Source organism: Monodelphis domestica, chromosome 4 (genome assembly GCF_027887165.1).
Source record: "Monodelphis domestica isolate mMonDom1 chromosome 4, mMonDom1.pri, whole genome shotgun sequence".
NCBI classification, from domain to species: Eukaryota; Metazoa; Chordata; class Mammalia; order Didelphimorphia; family Didelphidae; genus Monodelphis; species Monodelphis domestica.
Genome location: NC_077230.1, coordinates 119700665 through 119718898, shown reverse-complemented (window position 1 = coordinate 119718898; position 18234 = coordinate 119700665). Strand labels below are relative to the sequence as shown.

General features: G+C 39.4%; 1 protein-coding gene across 5 annotated transcripts in view; it reads left to right on the top strand.

Moving 5' to 3' along the window:
- GLI2 (GLI family zinc finger 2) overlaps positions 1-18234 on the top strand; it is a 420094-nt gene that overhangs the window by 314417 nt on the left and 87443 nt on the right. The gene's annotated exons all lie outside the window — the stretch shown is intronic.

Sequence of the window (18234 nt, the reverse complement as noted above, 5' to 3'; positions counted from 1 at the left end):
TTACTAAGTACCTACTCAGGGTCGGGCACTGAGCTCCTCAGTGTTCTACAATCAATTTCCAAGGCTGCTTCTAAAAATTATAATGATTTTCTAGCCGTATGACCCTGGACAAGTCATTTAACTTCATTTGCCTAACCCTTATTGTTCCTCTGCCTTGGAACCGATACTTAGTATCAATTATATGACAGAAGGCAAGGATTTAAAAGTAAAGATTACAATGATGCCAGATGACATATATAACATATATAACAATATATTATTATATATTATAGAAAACATCACGTTAACATATAATATTTGTTAACATGATGCATGTGTTAACATGTACACATAGGTAGCATATATTAACATATACATATGTATGATGTAATATTTTATATAATAAATATAAAGTTTATTTTTAGCTTTAAAGCTTGTTAATAATTTTATATTATCTTATTTGATACTTATAAACAATTCTCCAAGGTAAATAGCTCAAGGATTATTATCCCCCCTTAATAGATGAAAAAACTGAGGCTCAGTGTGGTTAAATGACTGTTTACTATCAGGCAATATGCCACACCAGCCTGCATGTTTCTTACAGGATGGGTTCCATGCTTAGGGTGATGCACTCACCTTAGCTGGAATGCCCTTTCTCTTCTGGTTATCTGGGGGGGGGGGGAGACCTTGTCCAGTTCTTGATGTAGTATTTTTCTTGAAAGGAACTTCAGAAATGTCCCCTATTTTATTTATACCTGAATTATAATAGCTATAATCACAGTTATCATGCAAGCAGCATCTGAAGTCCCTAAGGCCCCAAATAAGACACATCAACCCTCCAGATCCAGGAGGACTTCTGAGAAGCAGAAAATCCAGAATTTAAGAATCAACAGAGCAACCAGTAATTATCTATTGAGCACCGTTTCCCCCTGCCTCAATGGACATTTGTTTAATATCTGCTGTGTTTGAAACACTGCTAGGCACCGATAAGACAGTGATAAAACAAACCGGTCCTCAACTCAAGGAGCTTAATTCTATGATGGGAAACAATAGAGATGAATAAGTATAAGGACATTTTAGCTGGGAGATATTACTAACAGTGGGTAGGGGAAGGGAAGATGGAAAGATTTCCCATAGGAAGTGGCAACTGAGTTAAAGCTTCAAGGAAGACAAGAATTCTGAGATGTGAAGGTGAGGAGGCAGCATTCCAGGCATAGAAGGGCGATGGATTCTGTGAAAGCACAGAGACAGATGCCAAACTGAGGTCAGGGAACAGTGAAGAGTCCATTTTGGCTGATATGTAAAATTAACAAAGGACTAGGGTATGAAATAATGTTAGAAAGGTAAACTAGAACCAGATTAATAGAGGACTTTAAATACTAGGCTATGGATTTTGTTTTTTTAATCCTGGAAGCCTAGAAGAAGTATGTGGTGCAGTGAAAAGAGCATTGATTTGGAATCAGAAGGCTTGGGTTCAAATCTTAGCTTGGCCACTTAATACATGGCTTCAGTTTCCTCATTTGTAAACTGAAGGGGCTGGACTAGATGACCTTTGGGGCCCCTTGTAGTCTCTGATCTCTGCTGCTTCTTTAAATCTATGATCCTGTAGGGTACCAGTGCTTGAGAGTGATAAGGCCCCACTATTTTGGCAGCTGTGTGGAGTATGGAGTGGAGACCTCAAGAGAATGAAAGCAAGGAAGGCTTTTACAGTAATTTAGCTGCCAGACGATGAGGGCCTTTACAGAAATGATAACTGTGGATTAGAGAAAAATAGACATACCAAAGAAATATTATGGAGGTTGAATCAACAAAATTTGACAACTCACTAGAGATAGAGGCTGAGGGAGAGGGAAGAGTTGAGATGGAGTCAAAAATCTTAATAGATAGACTTGGTGGTGCAGTTGATAGAGTGCTGGTCCTGGAATCAGGATCTTCCTGAGTTCAAATCTAGCCTCAGACAATTACTAATTGTGCAACCCTGTGCAAGTCAGTTAACCTATTTTACTAAGTTTCCTCATCTCTAAAAAGAATTGAAGAAAGAAATGGTGAACCACTCTAGCATATTTGCAAAAAACAAAAACAAAAAACAAATGGAGTCACTAGGAGTTGTATGTGACTGAAAGACAACTGAATAACAATAATTTAGAGTTTTAAAACTCTAAGGTTTAAAACTGATTGATTAGGATCCTATAATCCCGGGATGCTGTCCTTGATAGAAATGGGAAAACTTGGAGGAGCTACAGATGGGAGGATGATAAAAAGTTCCATTTTGCATGTGTTGAGTTAGTTATACCAACAAAACAGGTGAAACAACAATAACTAAACTCATGCTAGCAGATGAGATTTTCAAGAGAAAGAAAGTAAAAGAAAGGACCGGGGAAATAAACACACTTAGGGTCATCCAGTAAACTATTAAAATAAATCCCTATGGGGGGGGAGAGAGAGAGAGAGAGAGAGAGAGAGAGAGAGAGAGAGAGAGAGAGAGAGAGAGAGAGAGAGAGAGAACAATCTCTCTGCCTTCACTGTGATTGCTCAGACCCAGTCAGGGAACCAGATGGGGTCTTGTGGAACAAGAGCAGTAGGGGTACCCTTCTCCCCCAACCTTCTTGCAAGTCCCCTTTTTCTTTTTCTCCCTCTTGTCTTGACATTGAACCCTTCCATCCCTCTTCCTAAAGAAGATTTCTGCTCCACTTGGACCTTCAAGCCACTGAACCTCAAATAGTTATAGACTAGGTTCCTCTAGCCTGGCATATGGGACATGTCTAATAACATCTGGTAAGCTAGAGGATTATTAGATTATACCATCTTCCTTACCACTGTTTCCTAGAATTAACTAACAATTTATCATTTACCTGCTGTTATGCCCTCTGGACACTGAAGCTATAAAGCTTAGAACTTGCAGACCTTTCCATTTTTCCTATTGTAGGACTTCGTTGTCTCTTTCAATTCAAAGAGTATAAGCTTCCTGAGAGCAGGCACTACCTTGTTTTTCTCTTTGTAATGCCAGCACTCAACCCATATTAAGGGCCTAAGAAATGATTTTTTTTTTCATTCATAGGAGGGCAGTAAATAAATGATGACCTAGCAAAAGGGATTGGTCAGGGGTCAGATAAGTAGAAGGACCAGGAGTGAGTAACCTCATGGAAATCAAGAGAAAAAAATGAGGGGAAGAGAAATCTGAGAGGAGGGGATGGTCCACAATATCACAAACTGAAAAATGATCAAGGAGGATGAAGAAGTCATGGAAGGACATAAACTCTAATCCCAAGGAACTTTATAATATGATTATAGCAATAATACTTACAGACTTGCATCTTGCTTATTTATTTCCCAATTAAATCTGAAGGTTCTTTTTGCAACATTGCCTTTAGAAGCTTCAGACTGTGACTATTTGAGGGAAAAGTGGGTGCCAAGATCACATTATGAGGATATCAAAAGGGAGATAATTTCAACTTTGAGTTACCTTCCATGGGCTTCAACCTAGGTTTTCAGTTTTATATTGAGCTCTGTAAAATCCCACCCTAATTAATAGCCAAAATGAATGCTCATGGGAAGAGACTTGAGAGAAACCAGTTATGCCTAGGGTAATAGTATGAGCCAAAGAGCCCAAACGGCTAGAGTTTAGTGATTATTTGATTAAGGTGAAGGGTTTGGACACCACACAGCCTACTTGGATTCCCTCTGTTTTAGAATGACAGAATTTTTTCCCCAGTCTCAGCCCTAATCCACCACCTCAAAAAATGTATGCCCTAATTTTTCAGATAAAGAAATGAAAACTTTTAATAAACACATGAAAAAGTGTTCTAAATCTCTTATAATCAGAGAGATGCAAATCAAAACAACTCTGAGGAACCACCTCACACCTAGCAGATTGGCTAACATGACAGCAAAGGAAAGTAATAAATAAGCGTTAGAGGGAATGTGGCAAAATTAAGACATTAATGCTTTGCTGGTGGAGTTGTGAATTGATCCAACCATTCTGGAGGGCAATTTGGAACTATGCCCAAAGGGCGATAAAAGACTGTCTGCCCTTTGATCCAGCCATAGCACTGCTGGGTTTGTACCCCAAAGAGATAATAAGGAAAAAGACTTGTACAAGAATATTCATAGCTGCGCTCTTTGTGGTGGCCAAAAATTGGAAAATGAGGGGATGCCCTTCAATTGGGGAATGGCTGAATAAATTGTGGTATATGTTGGTGATGGAATATTATTGTGCTAAAAGGAATAATTAAGTGGAGGAATTCCATGGAGACTGGAACAACCTCCAGCAAGTGATGCAGAACGAGAGTAGCAGAAGCAGGAAAACATTGTACACAGAGACTAATACACTGTGGTACAATTGAATGTAATGAACTTCTCTACTAGCATCAATGCAAAGACCCAGGACAATTCTGAGGGCCTTATGAGAAAGAACACTATCCACATCCAGAGGAAGAACTGTGAGAGTAGAAACACAGAGGAAAAACAACTGCTTGATCACATGGGTTGATGGGGACATGATTGGGAATGTAGACTCTAAAGGATCATCCTAGTGCAAATATCAATAATATAGACATAGGTCTTGATTGATGACAAACATAAAACCCAGTGGAATTGCACATCAGCTACAGGAGGAGGTGGGGGAAGGGGAGGGAAAGAACATGAGTCATGTAACCATGGAAAAATATTCTAAATTAATTAATTAAATAAAGATTTCCAGATTAATTTTAAAAAAATGCATGCCCTTGGTTCTAATGGGATCTAAACAAGATGACTAGCATAAGCCTGGCCCAAAACCACTAAATTGAACCAAATAACTCTACCACTAATTTTCTATGATCTTGGGTAAGTCATGTTATCCCTGTAGGACTTATTTTCCTCTTCTGTAAAAATACAAATACCTTGTTTTATAGCCAACCCATTTATGCTCATTTCTAACCACGTGTACACATTTTTGAGGTAAAGGGATGAATGTGTGCTAAAGCAGTCACTCTAATTTTGGAACCAAGAAAAAGGGGAATGGAATAAGCCTTTATATAGCCTCTTCCATGCTGGCATAGCATTAGGCACTTAAAATATTATCTCATTTGATCCTAACAACAACCCTGCAAGGTAGGTGCAATTATTTTCCCCATTTTACAGTTAGCAGAGATGAAGTGATTTGCACCGGATCACACAACTAGTAAGCATCCTAAGGTTGGATTTGAACTTGGGTCTTCCTGACTCTAGGCTCAACATTCTATCCACTGTGACACTCAGCTGCCTTTAATAACTAGTCAACATAGTGAATAGACCTTTGCCATTATCACCTCAGATATCTATGGTCCTTTCTCATTCCAAATCTCATGATCCCGAGTTTATATAGTGCATGCCTTGCTAATGGCCATGGGGCAGCAGCCTCCTTGTGTGGAAAGCATAGCATGTTTATCTGCAGTAGCCCGGAGCACCATTTATAATGGAATTGGATCTTTGAAAGTTTAATGTGGGATATGTTTGATAAGACAATCTAGTCTTTGATCTTTGCAGGCCACCTTAGCTCTTGCTGAATGATGGTCCTGGGCAGAAACAGCAGAGAAGCACTAGGCTAGGCCTTCATATGAAGGGAATCTGGATAAAAATAGAAAGAATAAAGGCGTGAAGAAAGAAAATTTGTCTGGACATTTTCATGTATGCAGAGGGGACTAGATTGGGAGAAGAGTAAAAATCTGATAGAGTTCATGACATCTAAGATCATAAAGTTGACACCCCAGAATCATAGGGTTTATAGTTGGAATGGATCTGAGGCATTAGCTAGTCTCACTTTTTCATCTTATAGATAAGGAAACTGAGGTCTAAGGAAGGAAAATGGCTTGCCCAAGAATATATTTGAGAATAAGCAAAGGAGGCAGGGTTGAAAGATTCTGACTTAAGTTTTCTGTCTCCAAATCCAGTGTTCTTTCCATTACACTTGTTCTAAAAATATGAAAGTCCAAAATCTGCCTGAAAGCCTCAATAATAATAACAAAAATAACTGTTCTTTATTTAGGACTTAAAGCTTTGCATAACATTTTTCATTTATTGTTTAGTTTGTTCCTGACCTTCACCTTGTGAAGGAAGTACAGTATAAATTAGTATTGGCCTTGCACGGATAAAGAAACAGAACCAAAAAAAAGTGCATTGCCCAGGACCAAATAACGAGTTATTGGCAAAGATGACTATTACTATATAAATGTTCCTAACAAATAACATCTCCCTGATATTCAGAAAGCCATTGGGAAATCCAATGATGAGTTTAGTGTCTTCTGAAAAATCTGTCCAAATTTTCTCTAAGTCTAAGTGTAGCTTAACAGAACATTGAATTTCTGATGAATGGATGAATGAAAAGGCATACACTTAATGCTTACTTCCTTTCTTCTGCCATAAGTAGTCTTATGTGCCACCAGACAAGTCCCGTTACTCAGTGTTCTAGACAACTAAGAGAAGGCACTAACTTGCGCTGGGAGTCCATGTGTCCTCACATGGGAGTTCCCTATACCAGGGAAATCACAGTTCTAGGCATTATCACAATATTCTGTGTGTAAGGGTATATAACAAGGAGAAAAAAAGGTACCACACGGACCATCCTGTTGATGAATGTACAGTCTAACAGCAAAGGGAAAGGTCTGTGCCCCAATAAGGATGCTACGTCTTTAAAGTATAATGAAGTGCCAAAGGGAGGTCCTGCCAAAGTCCTTGGAGAATTTTGAGAAGTGCTCACTTGTACCCCTAGGGAGATAGCAAGCATTTGTTAAGCACTTGACAGGTCAGGCATTATGGTAAGCACTGGGAATTATGCCGGACAAGGGGCAAGCATCTTCCGTGTGCCAGGGAGCCACTGGGAAATTTCTGGCATCTTCCCAGAATGCTCATGCCCCCCCCCATATATAGGTAAGCCACAGACCTTATTCTTAATCCATTCAAGGGGTGGGGGCTGAACCAAAACCCAATTCACCAGAGAATGGGTTTTCAAATTCAATATTAAACTTTCCTTTTAAAACTCTAAGACAAATCTTAGGGTACCAAGAAAAATGGGGTGCAAGCTGGTATTAAATTTTCATACTTTATAAGAAGAAGACTTAATGGGGGAAGTAGTATTTGGTATATTATAGTAGTATTTAGGGACTTTAAGGAAACATGGAACTAAAACAGTCTAGAAATGGGAGTTGATGATGATGGACTAAGCTAAAGAGACTGGAGAAGACAGGAGAAGAGTGGGGAATTAAGAGGAATCTAATCTATAGTCAGAGAATGTGAGAAGCAGTCATGAGAGATCATTCTAGCATGGTAGGTTGGAGCTAAATGTGGAGGGCTTTGAAATACCAGGATTGGGAGTTTATAGTTTTATTCAACAGACCATGGAGAACTACTGTTTTGTTTTGTTTTGTTTTGAAACAGAGGAAGACTGTGATCATTGTGTGCATTCAAAAAAATTAATCAACCACTAGGCAACTTGGTGCAGTGGATAAGGAGGATCTGAGTTCAAATGTGGACTGGAACAAAATTAATGAACCAGCCCAGGTGGCATGAAAAATGGAGTGGACGGGAGACTGTCTATAGGAAGACAGACTAGTTAGGAAGATATTGCTCCCACACAAAAAGAGATGACAGTAACTTAACCTCTCCGAGATTACTTTTCTCATATTTAAAAGAGGAAATACCTGCACTGCTTACTGCCCAAGATTCTAAAAGCGATCACTTGGCAACCATTTACCAAATCATTTAACAGATATTTCATTTGATTCTCACAAGAACCCTGAAAGAAAGGTGCTATTATTAGCTCCATTATACAGGTTAGAAAACTGAGACAGACAGAGGTCGGGCAGCTTGTCCAGGGGCTCAGAACTAGTAATGGATAAAGCCATGTTTGACTTCAGGACTTCCTAACCCTACATTCTGCACTCAATCCACACTATACTGCCTCTCATGAAATAATGCATGTGAAACACTATATAATATATATTTTATATTATGTTATATAATTATTTATTATTATTTATATTTTCATACATTACATATAATTTATATTTATTATAGATGACATTATATATAATTTCTATGATGTTATATAATTCTATAACATATAATATAGTTATTTTGAAATGAACACAAATAAGTCATTATTCTTCCTGTTAAGAACATCAAAAATGCCTCAGTGGTTCAGACCTGGGATTTGTTCAGCCAAACATTCTGCCTTAAAAATTAAGGATGAGAGAGACACTTGAGGGCAATGTATGGTAGTCCTCCTCTGTGGTGTTTATACACAGTGTTCTGAGGTTAAGGTTATGCTCAAAAATATTCTTTCATCATTATAAAATATCTGAAAAGGTGGGATGGATGGAACAATAAGACAGCTGAGAAAATTGGAGTCTATTGCTGTCAAATAGGTTGTGGAAGTTCTGTGGTCCTGGTCTCATCTCATTTTGGAATACTTCTAAATCTTAAGTAAAAGGTCTCTATTTCTCTGTTTATTTGGGTTTGTTTTTTTGTTAGTTGTTTGTTTTATGGGGAAGAAAGGAGTCGAGGAAGAGATGAATGACAATCAGGAAAAATACTTTGATTCCTCCTCACCTTTTAAAACTAAAAACTAAACAAACAAAAAAGTAGATCTAAATAGGAAGGGTGAGAAATTCTGTTTCTAAACTATTCCATGGGCACCATGATTTTGAAAGCCTTCTAGGGAAGACAAGTTTCCATAAACTGCTTTGGCAATTCCTATTATTTCACAACCCTCAGTGTTGATGTTTCCCTTACATCTAACACACCTTCCTTCTGCAATCTTTGCTCACCGTTGACTCCTTTTAGATGTCGAGTCCAGACTTTGAGAAGAGCAATTCATCCTTCACCAGGATATTAAAAACATTCTGCATTCATTTCATTTCCTCTCAGGCTTCTCCCATCTCCCAAGATGCCAATTCCCTTCATTTTCCCTCCTCACCCCATGATCCTGTTCTTGACAACACGCGCCATGTTTTTCTTTGTGTGGGTATTGCTTTTCCACTCAAAGTCTCTGGCACCTTCTGCAGACCCGTGCTCATTCATACTTGGGAAAGAGTTGAGTACCGCAACTGGGGTGATGCAGCCTGCACAGGTGGGACCCCGGAGGCAAGAGAAGGTCAACTAGCTAAACTAGGGTCACAGCAGAAAAGCAAAATCAGGAGCAGGTTTCAGCCCTTCTGAGCATTCCATTAAAACTACTTGCACCAAACTGTTCTACATTCCAGCCTTCTTGGGAGAAATTGATTAAAATCTGATGTTAAAATCCAGGCTTCCCGCGTGTCCCACAAAAAAAGGCTTCACTTGGATATCAAGAGACACCTTGACTTCTGCACCCTCTTTTGTTTCCCATTTGCACAAAGCTTGGTAAATCCTTGCCTCCCTTTCCTCTCCCCTCCTGTGCCCCCCATCAGTAGTGGGCAATTGAATTAACCACTGTTGACTATATTGCGGAAGTTTAACAGAGTCCATCTGTATGGCCTCCTTTGTAGGCACAATTTTATAACTTAATTTTCCTACCAAAACATCAGTGTTTACTTAGTAAGAAATCTGCTCTTTGTCAGCTGAAAACAGTGATTTCTTTATTACTGCACTGAGCAGGGAATGACAGCAAGTCTGGTTGAGTCTACAGGGTTGTAATGGAAACAGGGTGAACTGGGGGTCAAGTATAATTGGATTTGTATACCAAAATGTGTCTGCATAAGGAATAGACACATTAGATAAGAGAAAGGGGCTCCAGAGTTGTTTGACTAGCAGGGGGCTCGAGAGGGGAGGTGAGCAGGCAGAGAAATGGCCTGGAAGCTCTCTCAGACATGGAACACCAATGAGGCCACCATTTTGACCATCACTCTAAGACAAAAAGAGGACTCTGTGAACCCAAACAATAGTTACCACCTCTTCCTGCATCAACGACATATGACCAGCATTTGTGATTTCTAATTTCATTTAAGTACTCAGTTGCCCCCAAATTTAGTAATCACTGCATCTCATCAAGTCCCTCTAATGTATCCTTTCATTTTTCTTCACCTCTACCCCGAATTTGCTAAATCTTCCCTCTATGTCTTAAATATGTCTCCATCAGAGCAGAGAGTGAGAGCAGACAAGGTAGGCCTCTGTCTTGGGAACAACATCCCAGGGATACTGAAATGAGAGAGACCCTTTGATATTGTTTTTCTTTTAAGTTTCCATATTCTTAATGCCCCCATATTTCATTCTTAGGTATTTGTTTTGTGAAAAGTCAGTTATGTATATTTTAGTGAAGGCTCAAATATTTCTGTAGACCGTATTATACAAAAGGTAAACAGTTTTAAATTTGCTTAGGACCTACAAATACATTGAATTGATTTTGCTACCTGTCTAGTTTTTAGATTAGGTGCTTTGTGTGAAAATTTTATTCCGTTTTGTTTTAATTTTGTTTTTAAAGAAAATCAGATAGTCATGAACAAAAAATTCAATATGCCAAGCTACATTTAAGTAGCTTGCTCTTTCTTTCTTTCTTTCTTTCTTTCTTTCTTTCTTTCTTTCTTTCCTTCCTTCCTTCCTTCCTTCCTTCCTTCCTTCCTTCCTTCCTTCCTTCCTTCCTTCCTTCCTTCCTTCCTTCCTTCCTTCCTTCCTTCCTTCCTTCCTTCCTTCCTTCCTTCCTTCCTTCCTTCCTTCCTTCCTTCCTTCCTTCCTTCCTTCCTTCCTTCCTTCCTTCCTTCCTTCCTTCCTTCCTTCCTTCCTTCCTTCCTTCCTTCCTTCCTTCCTTCCCTTCTGTCTTAGAATCAATACTGGGAATTAGTTCCAAAGCAGAAGAGTGGTAATGGCAATGGGGGTTAAGAGACTTTCTCAGGGTCACACAGCTAGGAAGTGTTTGATTTGAACCCAGGACCTCCTGTCTCTGGGCCTGGCTCTCAATCCACTGAGCCACCCAGCTGCCTCCTAGCTTTCTATTTAAAGAAATACAATGATGAAAACTCTTACAAAATTAGTGACCATATGTTGAATTTATTTAAATCAAGTCCCATAAATCTTTGCACGCCTGGATGCCTTTTTTGGAAGCATTTTAACAATAAAAGTCTACAAGGTTTGGATGTACAAATCATAGATTGGTGATCCTGAAAAATAAACCTCTTGTAGTGAAATGGCCCTTTGTTTATCACCCTCAAATTCTTGACTGGTTTTGGAAGCCTCTGAGATCTATGAGGCTACAAGACAAAGCTGCGAACCATTTCAGCCGTGGTCCCAAATCTTAGGTAGCCAAAAAGTTGTCTTGAATTCATTCTATGAGAATCTGTGAATATATATGCATTGGGTTGTGCTAGATATAATTTCTGTACCCAAAAAGAAAAAAATCTGGGGTCTGGTTTATAAGATGAGAGAGTCACATAAATTAGTTGGAAAGGAATTACAGTAACTCATCCTCATTGCACTTTTTAATTCACATAATGTTTTCCTCACAACACAGCTAGGGCTCAGGAAGATGCGATTTCAAATTCTCCCTTTGATATTTACTAGTTGTATGACTGGGCAAGTCACTTAATTCTTTTTGCCTCAGATTCCTCACCTATAAAATGAAGAAGAATAGCGCCTATCTCCCAGAGTTGTTGTGAGGTTCAACTATTTGTAAAGTACGTAGCATAGTGCCTAAGCATGCTTGTTAAATGTTTGTTGACTGATCGAATGAAAATCTGAATAGGAAAGTGATGATATGGATCTAGTAGTTGAGGAAGTAGATGGTCTAGAGTAGGCTAGATCAGGAAGGCTCAGATGCAAATGGTTCACGTTCTGAGGAGTAGTTGTTTTTGTGTTTTTGTTTTAGAAATTTAGATTTGCAGTGATGAGCACCTGGACCAGTGGTGGCAATGGGAATGTTTATGTACCCAGCTGCCAAAATGACACCAGGGCACTTTAAGAAGTAAAGATCTTAATATAGGCAGGTGTGTAAAAGGCAGTAGGCACAACACTAATCCAAGAACCCTTTGTCTTGCCCTTCTGAACTCTCCCAAGAACCTGCCTAGATTCATTCCCATCTCTACCATTCTCACTGATTGGAGACAGCTCATTCTGCTTCCTTGCTTTATGATTCTGCATTATCCTTCCCGAACATTATGTACCTCCAGGTTGACTTCTATTTTAAGACCAGGTCACTTTTCCAAAACCTCGCCATACCCAAGTGGTGAATAATGGACAAATATAAGAGATAGTTCCAAATAAAGAATGAACAGTGTTGGGTCATTGGGTAATTATAGAGAATGAAGGCAAGAGGAGATGGAGTCAAGGATGACTCTAAAGGTTATAGATGAGATGACTAGGAACATAGTTTTGCCATTGGTAAAAATAAGGAAGCTTAAAAGGAGACATTATGAGTTCAGTGTCTACTCAACTGTGCTGTGGTGAGAGCAATGAGTTTTATTTGTGATGCTACCTATTTCCATTCTCCCAATAACTCTGTGAAATAGGTTTGATAGATGCTGTTAAATGCTCCATAGTACAGATTGGGAAACCAAGGCCTAGAGCCATCAAGTGACTTGTTTCAAATGACAAAAAGCTAGTTAATAATGGAGTTGGGACCAGACCAGGTTTACTACTCTCATGTACTTTTAGCCCTATTGCCACCATTCAAATGCAATGATAGTAAGACCTTCAGTGGCAGCATTTTTGAAAAGAAAGAACATCATATTTTCAGATTGATGAATTAATTTCTACTTGGGTTTATGCCAGGTGATTGGCTCCTCATATCCCATCCCACGACCTGCCCCAGTAAACATTCTCCAGGTCCTGTGATCCTTGTGGGAGGCAGGCATCTTGCCTGAAGGTAGAGAAAACACTCCCTTAGTAAGTAATCTCCTGGCACTGGGATAGGAGAAATTCTTAAGCCAGAGCCGTCATCCATAGCATGGCTTCAATTCTATGTAAAGTCATGGACCATGTAATCCAGGAGTGGGTGGGAAAGCACATGTGCATGTGTGAGTGCTAGGAGATGAAGAAGGATCAACAAACTATTTTTCCCTGTAACCATGAACATTTTGCTTAATTGGACAGATCAGACAAGTTAGAAGATTTAGTCAAGACATTCCCCCAATATCTTACAGTCCTGGTTATTAAATGTTCAGAGTGAACATTTTACACCGCAGAAATCAGCAAATGCTATAAATTAACGCTTCCTTTTTGGTTTTGTTGATTGTCTTGACTTGAGAAAGTGAAGGAGAAAAAAAGGAAAAGTAATAATACAGATTAAATTTAAGAGTGTGCCCTGAGTACATTTGGGGGGAAGATTATTGTTCATGCATGTCCAACTCTTTGTGACCCCGTGGACCATACTGTCTATAGGGTTTACTTGGCAAAGATTGTAGAATGGTTTGCCATTTCCTTCTCCAATGGGGTAAGGGAAATAGAGGTTAGGAGGCTAGCCTTGGTTTACACTGTTACTTAGTGTCTGAAGCCAGATTTGAATTCAGATCTTCCTCATTCCAGGTGTAGTATTTTATACACTGAACCATCTAACTATCTTTGCTAGCACACTACTAGGAACCATCAAACATCATTTTATCCTCCCTGCTGCCTTCAATGGATCCACAGGGATCCCCTCCCATATTGACAGTTATCCACTTTCTGGAAAGACATCTAGAGAGAGAATACTATCTGAATCCCAAAACCAAAACACACATATGGTAGACATCCAGACAAGACCAGAGTCAACAGGGTGACATGGCAGCTTCCACAATGATTCCTAATTATTTAATCTAAACTTCTTCTGCTTATGGAGTCCTCCCCATTTTCTCTGATGATGTAAGGAGATAATATTTTTAAAGTTGCCATCTCTGTTTCACAATTAAGAGAGATCCTTTGCTTAATGTACTATGTAGAAGACAAAATTTTTTTCTCTCATGTTTCACCCTGAGTTTTGCTTTGTGGTTTTAGTTACCCAAGTTCTCTGTACCTGAGTATATCGTTGTGTAGTGGAAAGAGTGCCAGGCTTGGAGGCAGAGTTCAAATCCCAGCCCAGACACTAGTTGTGTGACTATAAATGATTCTATTCTCTTATTTGTAAAGTGAGGCTAATGATACTTAACACTGCCTACCTCACAGGATTATTGAGGGAAAATGCTTTGTAATCCTTAGTGTGCTTTTAGTCTCCTAGAACAGTCATAGTTTTCTTCCCAGGAGATCTGACTCAGAATCTTGCACGTAATGGGCACTCTACTTGCTGAATCAGACTTAATAGACATGGATTATACAATATTTTTTCAGCCCTTTTTATTGTCCTCTAACATATTATTGGTTAGGTCACTTAAAAAAATCTGTGGAGCTTCATCTATAAAATGGGCACAAGCAAGAGTGTACTAGAACCAGCTCAAACTGGCTCACAAAAGCCAATAATTAAAATTTCAGTGTGAGTATTTGCCCTTGGAAATAAGCAAATGCTACCAATCAAGGCTTGATTTATTTGTTTCTTGATTATCTAGACTTAAGAAAGTGAATGTAAGTTAAAATTAAAGGGTGTCATGTGTTCATGATCCCTCACTCCCCTACCCTTCAGCCAATTGTTAACCAGTTACCAACACTCATCTGGGGATAAGAAACCCTCCTTCTATTCCTTTCTTTCACAGGGATGTAGATAAAATCAGTGAGAACTTTCAAGGTCCTTTACCTCCACCCAAGAAATCCCAGAACAAAATCTTAATGATAATGTACCTTCCTTTATTTATGTGTAACAATCTGGTGACCTGCCAGACCCAACTTCAATGTACCTTGGGCATGTACTTTGAATTGTTATTCCAGTAGTTAGGATGGGAGTCTTGAAAAGTCTTCAGATCTACAAATATTTTCACCCACGAGAAAAAAAAAATCTACCTTGGACTCCATCCATTTTCATTGAAGTCTAGCCTTTGTTTCAATGGGTTAAAAGGGATCCTTGGATCATGAAATATTCTTTTCATTCTTCTGCTTTGCTCATCCCTTTTAATGGAATGCCTTCCCCTCCCCTTCTCACAAATCCTAATCTTATATGTAATATTTATGTAAATAATCTTTCAGGACCCAAATTTATTGGATCTCAGTACTGTGGCTTTTAGAATAGGAAGGGCATTTAGAGGCCATCTAGTTTGCCCTTCTTATTTTACAGATCAGGAAATTGAGACTTACCCCCTTCCTCCTTGAAACTTTCCCTGGGTGTTTAAACCCCTGCTAATCTCTTCCCTTCTTTGAACAGTGGTATCATTTCTATTCTGCCCCACAAAGCCTTTCGCTTTGTCATATACTGACTTACATTGCCCTTAGGGGTAGTGTGGTGTAGTGGTTAGAATGCTGGGCTTGGCGTCAGGAATCTTGAAGTTCAAAGCTCACATCTAATGCTTACTAGCTATGTGGGATGCCAAGTGACTTAAACTCAGAATGCTTTAGGCATCTCTCTAAGACTTTATCCTCTTGCTTTAATGGGGGTAGAAGGCGTTCTCTAAACTGAAACCACAGATTCTTTCTGTACTGGTTATCTAGAATAACTTGTGTTGTTTGAGATGGAAGTGATCGTAGAGATTCTATCGTTCAATGCTCTGATTTTAAATGAGGAAACTAAGCCCAAAGAAAGAGTGTGGTCCACAAATAGTCTGAAGTTCCTAATTTTTTAAAATCTGTTTTCATTGTTATGGGTACAAAGAAATGAAATGACTTGTTACTTCAACTAGTTAGTGACAGGTTGATGACCCACGTCTCTCCAAACCAAGTTCAGTGCCTTTTATAGAACACTCCATAAACCTGATGTCTCAGGCCAAAATCTAGGTCACCTAGGATTGCACAGATGGCTCTAAATTCCATGTATGTTGAGAGATCTTTAATGCTAAGGAATTTAGAGGCTGTCAGTATCCACTCTTCATCCCTTGCTTTCAGAAGGATGACATCAATCAGCAGAAGAAGCAGGTGGAGCAGTCAGTTACCCAGCCCCAGTGAAAGGGAACACACTTTCTTTGGCTTAGATTTCACCTGAATGGGACCCTGCTGGGTTGTTTGCTGGTCACTTAGCTCTTTTCATCTCATCTTTTAACCACTGTACGGAAAGTCCCAGTTTTGTCTTCATTGTGCCTGCTTCTGGGGTTTGGGACCTTAGCAAACACGTCTCTGTATTTCCTGCACATTTCCACTTTCCATCTTCTTTTAAACTCTTATCATATCCCTGGTTAGAAACACCAACCCAGCTCGCATCAATGAGTTCCTGAGGTCTCCTCTTTTCCATAAAGTCCACAACTTCTCTAGCACGTTGTCTGAATATGGAATTCACAAAGTCTTCTTCCCAACCTCACCTCAACAATTTTGCTGTTATCCTTAGACCTTTCCAAGCAAATCTCAAAACATACTTAGTATCATAGAATGTTTGAGCTGAAAGGGACTGGGGAGATCATTTTACAAGAGAGGAAACTGAGGCACAGAGAGCATTGGCTTAATAGGGACTGAGCCAAGACTTGAACCTAACTTCCCAGACTCTTAGCTTGAAAATCTTTCTACTATAACACACTGCCTATCCCTGCTGAGGCATGGTGGATAGAGCGCTGGAGCTGGAGTCAGGAAGACCTGAGTTCAAATATGGCTTCAGACACGCTAGTGTGTAACCCAGGACAAGTCCTTTAACCAGTTTACCTTGTTTCCTCAACTGTAAAATAAAGATAATAGTATCTTCTATCTCACGATTATTGTCAGGATCAAATGAGATAATATTTGTGAAAGTACTTAGTGTAGAACCTGGCATGTCATAGGCACTATGTAAAAGTTTATTCTCTCATATATATATATATATATATATATGTACATACATATATATATGCATGTGCATACATACATATATCTGTGTGATATTGTGATATTGCGTATGTTGGATTTACTTTATTATTTGCAGACTGCTTTTATTTCACTATACACATATATTTGATTATCTGTGGTTCTGTATTTAAGTTAGAATTCCTAAAAAAAACAAAGATTGTGGGACAGCCAGTACATAGACCCAGACCTAGAAATGGGAGGTCCTGGGTTCCAATCTAGCCCCAGATACTTCCTAGCTGTGTGACCTTGGGCAAGTCACTTACCCCCAGTTGCTTAGCACTTACCACTTTACTGCCTTGGAACTAAAACGTGGTATTGATTCTAAGATAGAAGGTAAGGGTTTTAAAAAAAAAGCAGGAATTGTGTTAGGGTTAATTTTCTTTCATGAAAGTCTAATATAGCTCTATATTCAGCTAAGTGCTTAATTAATTCTTTCTTCTGATAATCTTTCATTCAACAGTTATTATTTAGTACCTGCATTGGCGGGGGTGAGGGAGGGGGGTGGGGAGAGATACAAAGATGAATAGATAATAATTCCCATTAAATAGTATTTAATAGTGACTGTGCCTCCATGTGAGAGATGGGGAACCTTTGTTTGCTCTTGGATGAGTTTTAGACTCTTCTTCTCTTAGCCTCAGAGGGTCCCTCTAAGCTAGGGTCTCATCTTCCATACAGACACCCTCCCATGCACACTGGGGTTGAATTGGTGAACTGTCCTCTTCAGAGGCATTTGAAAAGAAGCAAACAGAAGAAATAGAGGGTGCTGGGTTCCCTGAACTGAGCCCATTTTCCTGATACCTCCCGCTGCCTCCTGCCCCTGCAGAAGGAGCTGAGACCTTACACGCAGGACAGAACAGACTGCAGACTCTGACGTCCAGGCTCCCAGGTCATAGATAAACAACTCCTAGGAAAGTTGGGCATCTTCCCAGAGTGGTTGCCATCAGTCTATTAACACACACACACAGATACACACACACTCAGAGCCCAGTCATGTTGGCTAGACACATCTCATTCTTTATAGGAGCAAGGGAGCAAAAGTTTTGAGATCTCAATTAATCAGAATGCTACCCTCTCTGACCTAGATCTCCTGGTTGTGCCCTGTCCATGAGGCAATGGCACCAGTGTCTTCACTGGACCCAGTCTTTGCAGCCCTGGGATCTGATGAGATGATATTTGTAAAGCATATAGGGTTTAGTTAGATACTGGAGTGGTCTGTCATTTCCTACTCCAGCGTGGCCCTATTTTATGATGAGGAATGGAGGTAAATAGGGGTTAGATGATTCACTGAGGATCACACAGCTCCAAATGTTAGAGATTGGATTTGAACTCAGATCTTTCTGACTCCAGCTCTGGTGTTCTATCCACTATACCGCCTAGATGCCCCATACTAATTGCACATAATTAATTAATAAGCATTAATAAATTCTTGTTTCCTTGCCCCTATCTCCCCTTTGTTTCCAAATCAGGTGAAGA